The sequence below is a fragment of the Moschus berezovskii genome, chromosome 2, assembly GCF_049115385.1.
Source record: "Moschus berezovskii isolate FMDL1 chromosome 2, NW_MosBer_1.0, whole genome shotgun sequence".
NCBI classification, from domain to species: Eukaryota; Metazoa; Chordata; class Mammalia; order Artiodactyla; family Moschidae; genus Moschus; species Moschus berezovskii.
Genome location: NC_142461.1, coordinates 11,241,253 through 11,255,872, shown reverse-complemented (window position 1 = coordinate 11,255,872; position 14,620 = coordinate 11,241,253). Strand labels below are relative to the sequence as shown.

At 42.7% G+C, this 14,620-nt stretch overlaps 1 pseudogene; it reads right to left on the bottom strand.

Moving 5' to 3' along the window:
- Positions 1–764: 764 nt before the first annotated feature.
- Positions 765–10,221, bottom strand: LOC148778483 (ubiquitin-conjugating enzyme E2 E3 pseudogene; annotated as a pseudogene).
- Between the last annotated feature and the right edge of the window lie 4,399 nt (positions 10,222–14,620).

The window sequence follows — 14,620 nt, the reverse complement described above, 5'->3', positions numbered from 1 at the left end:
CATGACTGAAGCCCTCTCTTGGAGCGAAAAATTTAAAGGGCACCAAAACACTCAGTAATAAATATTTTAAAATTTAATGCAGGGTGTGCGAGCCAAGCAAGCAACGCAGACGCATCCCCGAGGGACCGGCGCGACTCCTCCTTTGAGGCACCGGAGGTTCACTCAGAGCAGCTCCCGCTCCTAAAGAAGAGCTGCGCGTGTAGAATTTTGCTCTTCTTCTGGCCCCTCCCTCCGGCCGGCGTGCGCGGCCCCGCGGGGGCGGGGTGGGGCCCACCGGAGCCTCCTGGGGGGCGTACAGCCCGCCGCAGTGGGACTCAGTCTCCTGACCGCCGCCGCCGTCGCCACACCTTATGTCACTTTGGCTTCTGATGTTTTCATTTCCCTTGCTGAGGCGCTGCTTCTGGGTTAAAGTCATCTTATTGCCTGTCCATTTGTAGACAGGACAAGGTCACTTGAATAGATCAGTAGTCGAACTCAGAGTGGGCTTCCCTGGTGGCTCAGACGGTAAAGAGTCTGATCCCCTGGAGAAGGCAATGGCAACCCACTCCGGTACCCTTGCCTGGAAAATTCCATGGACGGAGGAGCCTGGTAGGCTACAATCTATGGGATCGCAAAGAGTCGGACACGACTGAACAACTTCACTCACTCGAGCTCAGAGTAGGTCAAAGGTATATAGTTGGGAGCGGGGATCACAACAGAAGGAGGGTTGTCAAGTACAGCCAGGGCTAGGTGTTCACTGTGTATACTTAATAAAGGCCAGAATCTCATCTGTCTCTGGTGGGCAGGTCTGTTGGTTTCACTGGATCAAATTCAACCGGATCCAAAGCAGTTTCATGGAATAAAACACTCTGGATTTCGGTGACCACTGTTCCCATCAAGAAAGGATGGTCCTGTTTGGAAGTCAACATGTTGGAGAGCTGTAAACTCCACAAACCTAAGTACAGGTCACAAGGCTAAAACTGGGCCTAATTAGACCTGAAACCAAGGAAAAGAATTCGGCTTCTCCAGCTGGTTCTCCTATGGATTTTTGATGGTTTACTGCAGCTGGATTACAGGCACTTCCAAGGGTACTGAGAGTCCTGTGGTGAGTCTTCCAGGCAGTTCTGGATAAGAAGCACTTTCCAGACTTCAAGACCGCTGAAGAGAAGTGCAAGAGTCAACTTTGAGTCAAGCTCAAAGATAGTGCATCCAGGGACTGACGGATTAACCTATTAAAAGTGACAAGAACAGTGGGGAAAACTAGCTGTTCTGCCCCAAGGGTGAGGAAAAATGTCTCAAATTGCAAACACTTATGTCTATGATGCCCCAATAGACTTCACTGATTTTCAATCAAATCATGACAAAGACACCAAAGGCATAGATTCTTCATTTGAGAAGGCCAACTGGAGGATAAGGTGCAGAGAACTGTGGAAAAACACCCTTTATCCTTTGATTCTTTGGAGAAAGAACACCAATTACTGGAATAAGAGAGAACTGCAGACAGGTGAGGTGCCCTTCAGCTTCAAGGTGCACCTGTTGCCTTAATTTGCCATCATTAATCTGCCAGAGAAGAAGGTGAAGGATACAACCAAGCCTGAGCCTTTCTGCCTGGAGACAGACAGAAGAGGGGCCCTGAAGGCCCAGATTCAGAATCAACACCTGGAGGAAGAACTAAAACAGCAGAAAGCAGCAGCTTGCTTTGAGGTTAGTCCAAACACCACCATCTACCTCAAGCCCTTCTGTAGGGAAAGAGCAAATTAGCCAAGATGGCATGGTCAGACCCTCTCTCTTACCCCACATTTTGTAAAAAATGATTATGTAACATCTGAGTTCATTTATAGCACTGTGCATGCGTGTCAGGAGGTACTTGCTTGGCCAAGGGCTACTGTTTTTCTCTAAGCATATATGAACTTTACCTGAAAAGCCCTGGCGGGCTATGTTATGGTTATGTGAAGTTATGGCTGTTGCTACAGCTGCTGCGTCAGCCAGGAGAGACTACATTATGTTACATTATGGCTGTGTTATGGCTACCTTATGGTTATGTTAGGTTATGTGATGTTAGGGCTGCTGCTATGGCTGCTGTGTCAGCCAGGAGAGAATAAAGGTGTCTGCAGTTCCTACTGCTCCTTGCATCTTCTTCCAGCCTCTTAGCTCGTGTCTTGCCTACCCTGGATTCAAAAAATAGTGCAGCACAGTGAGACACAGGCTGTCGCTCACCAGGCTCCTCTATCCGTGGAATTTTCCAGGCAAGAATACTGGAGGGGGTTGCCATTTCCTACTCAAGGGGATCTTTCTGACCCAGGAATTGAACTCGTGTCTCCTGTGTCTTCTGCATTGGCAGGCAGAATCTTTACCACTGAGCCCACCTGGGAAGTCCCTGCTAACCATTGGACTGCCAGGGAATTCCCTTTTTAAACATTTTTTAATGACATTTACTCAAATTTTAGCTGGCATTTCAGAAGTGGCATTAAAAAAAAAGAATGAGTAAGAAATGGGTGAACAATATAGTAAAACTTGGACAAGAGCTCAGGAGTTATAGGGGTGGGTTTCTGTATAAGGATGTGAGGCCTGGCGCTTAGAATGGAGCTTGCTTCTGTCTTCTGTCGCTACCCAGCTGTGCAACCTTGGGCAATTCACTTCCCCTCTCTGAGCCTCAGCTTCCTTTTTTATAAAATAGAGTTAAAAATAGTACTTTCTTAAGTGGGGGAGGTTGTAAAAATAAAATGAGATATTTATGAAATACAGCATAGAGCCTGGCTTATTGTAAGCAATCAATAAATGATAGCTATTATTATTACACTTTATATCTCTCATTTGAGCAAGCACATTCTATTTTAATGAATATATTTTGTGCATGTCTCATCCCCCAAAGTCGGAGAAGGCAATGGCACCCCACCCCAGTACTCTTGCCTGGAAAATCCCATGGACGGACGAGCCTGGTGGGCTGCAGTCCATGGGGTCGCTAAGAGTCAGACATGACTGAGCGACTTCACTTTCACTTTTAACTTTCATACATTGGAGAAGGAGATGGCAACCCACTCCAGTGTTCTTGCCTGGAGAATCCCAGGGATAGGGGAGGCTGGTGGGCTGCTGTCTATGGGGTCACACAGAGTCAGACATGACTAAAGCAACTTAGCAGCAGCAGCATGCCCCAAAGTAGATTATAAACATCTTGAAGGGAGGAATCATGTATTTCCTTTTATATATTTGTGTCTTAGACAGCTCAGGCTGCTGTAACAAAATATAAATGAAATGGCTTATGAACAACAGAAATTTATTTTGCATAGTTCTGGAGAGTGGAAATCTGAGCTTAGGGTCCCAACATGGTTGGGTTCTGATGAGTGCCCTCTTAAGGCTGCTGCTTGCCAACCTCTCCTCGTAGCCTCACATGGTGAAGATCAGAGAAAACTCCCTCTGGACTCTCAATAAGGGCACTAATCCCATTCACGGGGGCCCTTCCTCTTGACCTCATCTAACCCTAGCCATTTCTCAAAGGCCCTTCCTCTTAAATACTGTCACATCGGTGGTAGTATTTCACCAATACCAGTAGTATTTCATTGGTAGTAGGGTTTCACCATAAGGATTTGGTGGGGAGGGACACAAACATTCTGTCTACAACAATGTACTTTACAGGTAGTTGGTGTTCAAAAATGTTGTTGAACACATCAAAATGACTACCAATTTTTGAACAGTTGCTGTATACAACTTTACACTGTATATGTGTAACTATGTCAAATACCTCCCAAAGGTAGCTGTTACCATCTCCATTTTACAGACGAGGAAAAAGAGGTTCAGACAGGTGAAGTGACTTGCCCAAAGGTGAATCACAGCAAATGGCAGGACACAGATTCAGACTGAGTTCCTTCACTTATAAACCTATCTCTTTACCATGCCTCCACTCTGAATTCATGGGCTCTTTCTCCACAGTGAATTTCCTCAATTATTACAATTAATTGCACCAAAGAAGGAGAAAACTTCATACATTAATGCTTCCTAGCCCATCACTAGACTGGGCTCCAAGGAGTAAGACTAGTTCTTGGCCAGTCTTCATCAGAACAGCAGACCATCAGCATGGATTGCAGGGCACACTTCAGTTCAGTTCAGTTCAGTTCAGTCGCTCAGTCGTGTCCGACTCTCCGCGACCCCAGGAATCACAGCACGCCAGGCCTCCCTGTCCATCACCAACTCCTGGAGTTCACTCAAACTCATGTCCACAGAGTCGGTGATGCCATCCAGCCATCTCATTCTCGGTCGTCCCCTTCTCCCGCCCCCAACTTTTCCCAGCATCAGAGTCTTTTCCAGTGAGTCAACTCGTCGCATGAGGTGGCCAAAGTATTGCAGTTTCAGCTTTAGCATCTGTCCTTCCAATGAACACCCAGGATCGATCTCCTTTAGAATGGACTGGTTGGATCTCCTTGCAGTCCAAGGGACTCTCAAGAGTCTTCTCCAGCACCACAGTTCAAAAGCATCAATTCTTCAGCGATCAGCTTTCTTCACAGTCCAACTCTCACATCCATACATGACCACGGGAAAAACCATAGCCTTGACTAGACGGACCTTGGTTGGCAAAGTAATGTCTCTGCTTTTTAATATACTATCAAGGTTGGTCATAACTTTCCTTCCAAGGAGTAAGCGTCTTTTAATTTCATGGCTGCAATCACCATCTGCAGTGATTTTGGAGCCCCAAAATATAAAGTCTGACACTGTTTCCACTGTTTTTCCATCTATTTCCCATGAAGTGATGGGACCAGATGCCATGATCTTCGTTTTCTGAATGTTGAGCTTCAAGCCAACCTTTTCACTCTCCTCTTTCACTTTCATCAAGAGGCTTTTGAGTTCCTCTTCACTTTCTGCCATAAGGGTAGTGTCATCTGCATATCTGAGGTTATTGATATTTCTCCTGGCAATCTTGATTCCAGCTTGTGCTTCTTCCAGCCCAGCGTTCCTCATGATGTACTCTGCATATAAGTTAAATAAGCAAGGTGACAATATATAGCCCTGACGTACTCCTTTTCCTACTTGGAACCAGTCTGTTTTTCCATGTACAGTTCTGACTGTTGCTTCCTGACCTGCATACAGGTTTCTCGAGAGGCAGGTCAGGTGGTCTGGTATTCCCATTTCTTTCAGAATTTTCCACAGTTTATTGTGATCCACACTGTCAAAGGCTTTGGCATAGTCAATGAAGCAGAAATAGATGTTTTTCTGGAACTCTCTTGCTTTCTCCATGATCCAGCAGATGTTGGCAATTTGATCTCTGGTGCCTCTGCCTTTTCTAAAACCTGCTTGAACATCTGGGAGTTCATGGTTCACATATTGCTGAAGCCTGGCTTGGAGAATCTTGAGCATGACTTTACTAGCGTGTGAGATGACTGCAATTGTGTGGTAGTTTGAGCATTCTTTGGCATTGCCTTTCTTTGGGATTGGAATGAAGACTGACCTTTTCCAGTCCTGTGGCCACTGCTGAGTTTTCCAAATTTGCTGGCATATTGAGTGCAGCACTTTCACAGCATCATCTTTCAAGATTTGAAATAGCTCAACTGGAATTCCATCACCTCCACTAGCTTTGTTCATAGTGATGCTTTCTAAGGCCCACTTGACTTCACATTCCAAGATGTCTGGCTCTAGGTCAGTGATCACCTTATTGTGACTATCTTGGTCGTGAAGATCTTTTTTGTACAGTTCTTCTGTGTATTCTTGCCACCTCTTCTTAATATCTTCTGCTTCTGTTAGGTCCATACCATTTCTGTCCTTTATCGAGCCCACCTTTGCATGAAATGTTCCCTTGGAATCTCTAATTTTCTTGAAGAGATCTCTTGTTTTTCCTATTCTGTTGTTTTCCTCTATTTCTTTGCATTGATCACTGAGGAAGGCTTTCTTATCTCTCCTTGCTATTCTTTGGAACTCTGCATTCAGATGCTTATATCTTTCCTTTTCTCCTTTGCTTTTCGCTTCTCTTCTTTTCACAGCTATTTGTAAGGCCTCCTCAGACAGCCATTTTGCTTTTTTGCATTTCTTTTCCATGGGGATGGTCTTTGTCCTTGTCTCCTGTACAATGTCACGAACCTCAGTCCAGAGTTCATCCGGCACTCTATCTATCAGATTTAGTCCCTTAAATCTATTTCTCACTTCCACTGTATAATCATAAGGGATTTGATTTAGGTCATATCTGAATGGTCTAGTGGTTTTCCCTACTTTCTTCAAGTTAAGTCTGAATTTGGCAATAAGCAGTTCATGATCTGAGCCACAGTCAGCTCCTGGTCTTGTTTTTGCTAACTGTATACAGCTTCTCCATCTTTGGCTGCAAAGAATATAATCAATCTGATTTCGGTGTTGACCATCTGGTGATGTCCATGTGTAGAGTCTTCTCTTGTGTTGTTGGAAGAGGGTGTTTGCTATGACCAGTGCATTCTCTTGACAAAACTCTATTAGCCTTTGCCCTGCTTCATTTCGTGCTCCAAGGCCAAATTTGCCTGTTACTCCAGGTGTTTCTTGACTTCCTACTTTTGCATTCCAGTCCCCTATAATGAAAAAGACATCTTTTTTGGGTGTTAGTTCTAAAAGGTCTTGTAGGTCTTCATAGAACCATTCAACTTCGGCTTCTTCAGCGCTACTGGTTGGGGCATAGGCTTGGATTACTGTAATATTGAATGGTTTGCCTTGGAAACGAACAGAAATCATTCTGTCATTTTTAAGATTGCATCCAAGTACTGCATTTCGGACTCTTTTGTTGACCATGATGGCTACTCCATTTCTTCTAAGGGATTCCTGCCCACAGTAGTAGATATAATGGTCATCTGAGTTAAATTCACCCATTCCAGTCCATTTTAATTCACTCATTCCTAGAATGTCTATGTTCACTCTTGCCATTTCCTGTCTGACCACTTCCAATTTGCCTTGATTCATGGACCTAACATTTCAGGTTCCTATGCAACATTGCTCTTTACAGCACCGGACCTTGCCTCTATCACCGGTCACATTCACAACTGGGTATTAGTTTTGCTTTTGCTCCATCCCTTCAATCCTTCTATAGTTATTTCTCCACTGATCTCCAGTAGCATACTGGGCACCTACCGACCTGGGGAATTCCTCATTCAGTATCCTGTCATTTTGCCCTTTGATACTGTTCATGGGGTTCTCAAGGCAAGTATACTGAAACGGTTTGCCATTCCCTTCTCCAGTGGACCACATTCAGCTGTGGTCCATGTGATCAGATCGACTAGTTTCCTGTGATTATGATTTCAGTGTGTCTGCCCTCTGATGCCCCCTCGCAATACCTACCGTCTTATTTGGGTTTCTCTTACCTTGGGCATGGGATATCTCTTTACAGCTGCTCCAAGAAAGCACACTTACCCATACACAATTCCTTCATCAATTTTCTAGAATAGTCTGATATAAATTGACAGATCTATCTCTCTGTTATCTACAATGCTAGGATATCAACCTTAGTGTTGCTGCTGCTGCTGCTGCTAAGTCGCTTCAATCGTGACCGACTCTGTGCGACCCCATAGACGGCAGCCCACCAGACTCCCCCATCCCTGGGATTCTCCAGGCAAGAACACTGGAGTGGGTTGCCATCTCCTTCTCCAATGCATGAAAGTGAAGAGTGAAAGTTAAGTCGCCAGTCATGTCCATCTCTTAGCGACCCCATGGACTACAGCCCACCAGGCTCCTCCGTCCATGGGATTTTCCAGGCAAGAGTACTGGAGTGGGGTGCCACTGCCTTCTCCACATTAGTGTTACAAACTAGTTAATTTCCCTAGGAAAAGCTGCTTCCCGTGTGCATAGCCCTCAGGAAAATGTATAACTGTTCTTTTCAACCTAGTTGTTGCCACCATCCTTATAAGTTCATGCCACTTCTCAGAGTAAAAACCAAAGTTCTCACTCTGCCTACACGATCTGCCCTCATCACCTGTTACCTCTCTGACCATTTCCCTCTGTGTCTGCCCCCGCCCCATTCACTCAGCTCCAATCACACTGGTCTCGTTGGTCTTACTTGAACATGTCAAGGAGGCTCCCATCTTAATTGTGGTACAGTCAATCTTGAGCGCTCCTTTTCTACTGAACTGTGGGATTCACTCCCTTGTCTCCTTTTGGTCTCTTCTCACATCTTTACTAGGCATGCCTTCCCTGATCACCTGTTTCAAACTGTAATCCACTATCCACCCTGTATTCCCTCATACCTTTTTGTATTTTTCTTCACAGGATATTTGACTAGGTGATATACTGCCTATTTACCAATTAATTGTTTATTTGCTCACCTCCCCATTAAAATCACAAGTTCCATGAAAGCAGAGTTTTATTTACTGCAGTATTCCCTGCTCCCAGAATGATGCCTGGCATAGTGCATACACTTAATAAATACTACTTTTTTTGAGAGAATGATTTGAAGAGAGCAGAGGTTACCAGAGGCTTTTCTTGGTCTCCTAGATTTAGTCTGCCCTGAGTTCAGCAGGAGAACCTAAGTCCTTAGATTCCAAACTGGGAACACTGCATCTTTCTTCTAGGTTTGTGCTGTCTAATACGACAGCAGTGAACCACATGTAGTTATTTATTTATTTATTTGCCTTCAGGAGCATGTTTATTGTGTTTGAGATGATACATCAGGTGCTCTCTGAGCTACAAAGGGTAAAAGGAAATCCTCTCGTTACAAACTGACAAAGGTGAAAGGTAAAACATTTTTCACAACAGCATGAACCACATACTCAGAAATAGATCTGGGTTTATTACAAATGACATAATTCCTAATCATCTACGGCTACTTTTATAACTTCATACAGATAATGAATTAGGCTAAAATGCACTATAATATTTGGTAGACTTCAGGACCAGTATTCTTAGTACATCACAAAATACATTTTGATATCCCAAACAAGCAAGACTTGCAAGTAGTGTTTTAAACAGAACTAATCTACAGCTGCAAAGTTCTACTCTTGATAGCATTTACCTTTTTGGGGAGTCTCCCAGTCTCCAAAGGATAAAAGCAGAGAGTAGAATCAGTATAACATATACACAGAAGTCCGTATTGTAAAGGCTATAAAGATCTGCAGCACAGTGGGAAGATGCCTTCTGCTCCTTCACACTGTGTACAAATCATGTGAATTATGTTGCGTATCGCTTGATCCACTGTCTGGCTATTCTGTTGTGTTCTGCTCTGTTGGTCAAATACTGAGTGGCTATGCTTCCAACCCGGAGAAGGCAATGGCAAGCCACTCCAGTACTCTTGCCTGGAGAATCCCGTGGATGGAGGAGTCTGGTGGGCTGCAGTCCATGGGGTCACTAGGAGTCGGACACGACTGAGCAACTTCACTTTCACTTTTCACTTACACACATTGGAGAAGGAAATGGCAACCCACTCCAGTGTTCTTGCCTGGAGAATCCCAGGGACAGGGCAGCCTGGTGGGCTTCCGTCTATGGGGTCGCACAGAGTCGGACACGACTGAAGTGACTTAGCAGCAGCAGCAGCAGCATGCTTCCAATCAGAGGGTCTGAAGGGTTGCAGTCTGTCAAAAGAGAACAAATTGACAGCAAAACCTTTGAAATAGTCAAAGCAGGACTCCAGTTGTCTTTAAGGATGTCCAGACAGATGACTCCCTGACTATTGATGTTGTAGTGATAGATTCTGGTGCAGAAACTAACCTTTGGTGGCTTAAATGGATAACTGGATGAAAATGTGATATCCAGAAAAAAACACACCACCTTCATATACAGAACCTGGTGGACCAAGTATAGTCGATCTCCATTCGTAAATATTATCTCCTTTAGGCCCAGCACTGCAGTTAGGAGGAGGATCAAGGGTTATTTCAGCTAGCTCCTTCTGAATTCTTTTAGCACTAGTGGATAATTTAGCAGTGGTTTTGATAGAGAGTTTGGTGTTTTTCTTCTACTAGGTGGCAGAAGGTTTTCTTTCTTCTTGTTCTTCAGGCTCTGGAGCGGCTGGGTCTGGCTGGTCTGCATCTGAACTACCACTGCTGGTGCTGGGGCTCTCATCATCGGACCTCTGCCGATCACTGGACATCTTGGTGAAGTTATTCCTCGGAAAACTCGGCCACCCGCCCAGCCTGCTCGTGCGCTGCTACGGTATGGGGGAGGGAGAGAGAAGAAAACCCTTCCTTAAGGAAATGGAGGCAGCTGGCGGGCCACATGTGGTTATTAACCACTGGAAAAGTGCCTAGTTCAAATTGATTTAAGCTCTCAGTGTAAGATACACATTGGATTTTGAAGACTTACTATGAACTCTGTTCATAATTTAATATATTGATTACATGTTGAAATGATATTTTGGATATTTAGAGTTTAATAAAATATATGATTAAATTTAATTTCACTTCTCATTTTTTACAATGTGGCTAGAATATTAAAAATTTCATATGTGACTCACATTCTATTCCTATTGGACAGCACTGCTGTAGGATCTAGATTTGAAGATATGGATTTAAAGCCTGACTGATCTAGGTTTGAATCTTGGCTACTGTTTATATGGCCTTAGGCAAGTTATTTACATTCCTAGGCCTTCAGCAGTGCCTGGCACATACTGTGTATTGTAGGTATGCAATGAATCAGAGCTATCATTAGGAGAATGGTTTAGGAACTGTGGAATGTTTAATTTGGAAAAGACTTGAGGGTGGAAATAACATCTGTCCTCAAATATATAAAATTATAACAAATCTAGCAAGGAAAGAGTATAGAAGAAGAGGAAGGAAATAGCTTACTTTTATTGAGCATCAGGTGCCAGATACTTTGTACTCCTATATCTAATTTAAATCTCACAATAATGGTAATTTAATCCACTTAATAAATAAGTTAACAGAAACTAAGTTATTTGCTAATAACTGGTAGAGTCAGGATTAAAACCCAGATCTGTCTGCCTCCAGAGATTTTGCTTACTGTTCTGAGCCATTCTGCATCCTAAGAAAAATTTATTTTGTGTAGTTCCAGAGGAAAGGACTAGAAAAGATGGGAAAAAATTATAGACAGATTTTGGCTCCATATAAGGAACAATTCGAAGAAGGCAATGGCAAGCCACTCCAGTACTCTTGCCTAGAAAATCCCATGGATGGAGGAGCCTGGTAGGCTGCAGTCCGTGGGGTCGCTAAGGGTCGGACACGACTGAGCGACTTCACTTTCACTTTTCACTTTCACACATTGGAGAAGGAAATGGCAGCCCGCTCCGGTGTTCTTGCCTGGAGAATCCCAGGGACGGGGGAGCCTGGTGGGCTTCCGTCTATGGGGTCACACAGAGTCGGACACGACTGAAGTGACTTAGCAGCAGCAGCAGCAAGGAACAATTGGTCACAGTGATGATGTCTAGTAATGAAAAGGACTGCTTGGATAAGTAAATTCCTTTCCAGTGGAAATATTGATGCCAAGATTATGGTAGAAAGAATTCTTGCCTGGAATGGGAGACTGAACTCTTATATTGCTTTGATTGTTGGATAATCAAGCCACAGCATTTACATAAAAAGTTTTAGGCAGTTGAGAAACACCTCCATAAACAAGCACATATGTATTAAAAGACAAAGTCTGATACGCATGGACACAAAGTACATCTTAGAGTTGAAAAAATAAGGTAGTTGAAAGTTATGATTTCATAATTCATGGAGAACACCTAGCTTTAGTAATTCTTTGCTTCTGGTTTTTTTTTTTTTTCCTATTATGAAAACACCGACATCATTATTAATAGTAACCATCATGAGCAAAGCACCCAATGACAAATAAATAATACAATTCTGGCTCTAAAGGTGTTTGGTTTGCAGACAGACAGGTAAAACACCCCAGGTTATTTTGTGCCTAGTATTCTTCATTGGCTGCTGACTCAAGAGTTCACCTTCTTACCCCACCCTCGTATGACAGGGAGCATCAGCCAATTCAACCTCTTAATCTTAAGGCAGGGACCTAAGAAAGTCTGTTGCAGAAGAGTAATTGGCCTATTTACTTGCTGCTTTCCACTTAGCCTGGCCAACCCAACCCCAGCCTCTGGTCGACCAGGTGTCAAGGTGCCTCAAGGGGATAGGCTATAATAGTTAATCTATTACACATATCCATAAAAGATTAAAGATTAGCTCTGTTTTAGCTGAACTGTAACTGTCTGTTTGGGTTTCTCCCCTCTCAGGTCTGTGTGGGAAGTCGGTGTTGTTTTCTATCTGAGGATAATTAACCCACTGGGTCTCGGATTTCCTAGACAGAGGCCCCTTTGGTGTGGGCTCACAGTGTGCTGTGACAGACTCTGGGGTAAGCGCTTTCAGTGAATCCAGACCACTCATTTACTCCCCACACCTGCCTTCTGAAGCAGGTGGTGTTCTTCCAGTTGCATAGCTGCAAGAATTGTGAGTCTGCCGTGTGGTATCTTTGGAAATAAGAGTTTGTTTCAGATCCCCTAAGATTGCATCGTCATTAACCCCTTTGGGCTAGAGGATTATACACTATCAACTCAAACTGTTCCTGTAGGACACTCTGCATATAGCCCAGAGGAGCTAAAGAAGCCCAAGGGGGCTCCATGGAGAAGAAGGGCCAGGGTCAACACACTAGTTCTTAGCACATAAGATGGATCCTGAAGTCAAGCTACATGGGTTAAAATTCTGTTACTCTCTAGCCATGTAAGCTTGGGCAACTGGCTCTGCCTCTGTGAAGCTCATGTTCTCATCTCTCCAGTGGGGACATGCTAGTGCTTCCCTTTAAGGTTGTTATGAGGATTGACTGATACCTTTGGCACATAGCAAGTATCAATAATAATTTTAACTATTCTCCTTTTGATTTCAGGAGTTGGATTCTATTAAACGTGGGTTGAAAACAAACAAACATGGGTCATATCTGGACCCAGTTGCATACTGGTGTGTGGCCTTGAACTGGTCATTTAATTTCTCTGAGTTTGTTTCTTAACCTGTAAAACAGTGAAATGATCCACTTGACAGGATTGCTATGAAGAGTTCAGATGGCACACACAATATGTTGAGCATGTAATAGGTGTTTGCAGACAGTGCCTTCAAGTAGTTTGGATGTGGAGGCAGGGCAAAAACATTAAAAAAAAGAACAAATAAAATTAACATTTTAAGGAGATCATATACAAATGCATATATGTGGAATCTGAAAAAAAGTGGTATAGATGATCTTATTTCCAAAGCAGAAATAGAGACAGATGTAGGGAACAATCAATGGCTACCAAGGGGGAAGGGGATGCGATGAACTGGGAGATTGGGATTGACTTGTTTACACTATTGATACCATGCATAAAATAGATAACTAATGAAACCTAGGGCATATCGCAAGGAACTCAGCTCAGTGCTCTGTGGTGACCTAAAGGAGAAGGAAATCCAAAAAAGAGAGGATATATGTGTACGCATGGCTGATTCATTTTGCTGTACAGTAGTAACTAATGCAAAATTGTAAAGCAACTATATTGCAATAAAAATTTGTTTTAAACGTTTAAAAAAATTTAAGGAGAATGACATGTCCTACATGTCAGACATGTCCTACAAACATAGCAAGGCAAGCTGTGGTATAAAGTTTAGTCGATATTAATTGTGTGCCTGCTTCAAGCCAAGCATTGTACGGGGCTCTTAAAATACAAGAATAAGCAAGACCAGCAAAAACTAACACAACATTATAAAGCAACTATACCCCAATAAAAATTTTAAAGAAAGAGCAAGACAACCTAAATCCCTCCCCTGACAGGCCTACATTTTAGAGATCAAACATTACATACCATTAAAAATGGTTACAAAGGAAATAATGTGAAAAATGCATATTATGTCAATTTTAAAAAGCCAGAAAAATCCTATGTATGATGTGATTTTAGCTATATAGCCTCCAAAACATCACTGCACAGAGGAAAAAACCTCTAATGCCAACAATAATTGATTTTGGTTAATGAGACCAGAGATGATTTTTCTTCTATTTGTCTCTGTTTTCCAAATTTTTGATGAGCATGTGTTACCTAAAAAGCTTAAAGCAAGCCACATGTCCGTCAACAGGTAAATGGATAAATATGATGGGGTATATTCATCCAACACAATAGTATTCAGCAATAGAAAGAAGAACAAAGTACTGATATATACAACAAGACAGATGACTCTAAAAACACTCCAAGTGAAAGAAGCCAAACATGAAAAAATATATAGCTTGTGATTCTATGTACAAGATATTCTGAAACAGACAAAACTAATCTATAGTGAAATAAATGTGATCTCTGCTTGCCTGGAGTAAGGAATGAGAAGGACTAATTGCAAAGAGACACAAGGGAACTTTTTGGGAAAATGGGAATGTTCTCTCTTTTGATTGTGGTGGTGGTTACTGAGGTGTGTATATTTGTCAAAACTGATAGACTGTACCTTTAAATGGGTGTGTTTGAATTGTATGTAAAAATATTACAATAAAATTGATTAAAATAATGAACAATTTTCCAGTTTTTTCTGGTTACAATAGCATTTCATGCTTATTATAATAAATTCTAATATTTTATTTTTTAAGATTTTAAATTATTTTAAAATTAATTACATTATTTTAATTGGAGGATAATTACTTTACAATATTGTGATGGTTTCTGCCATACCTTGACATGAATCAGCCATGGGTGCACTGTTGTCCCTCCATCTAGAACCCCCCTCCCACCTCCCTCCACATTGCATCCCTCTGGGTTGTCCCAGAG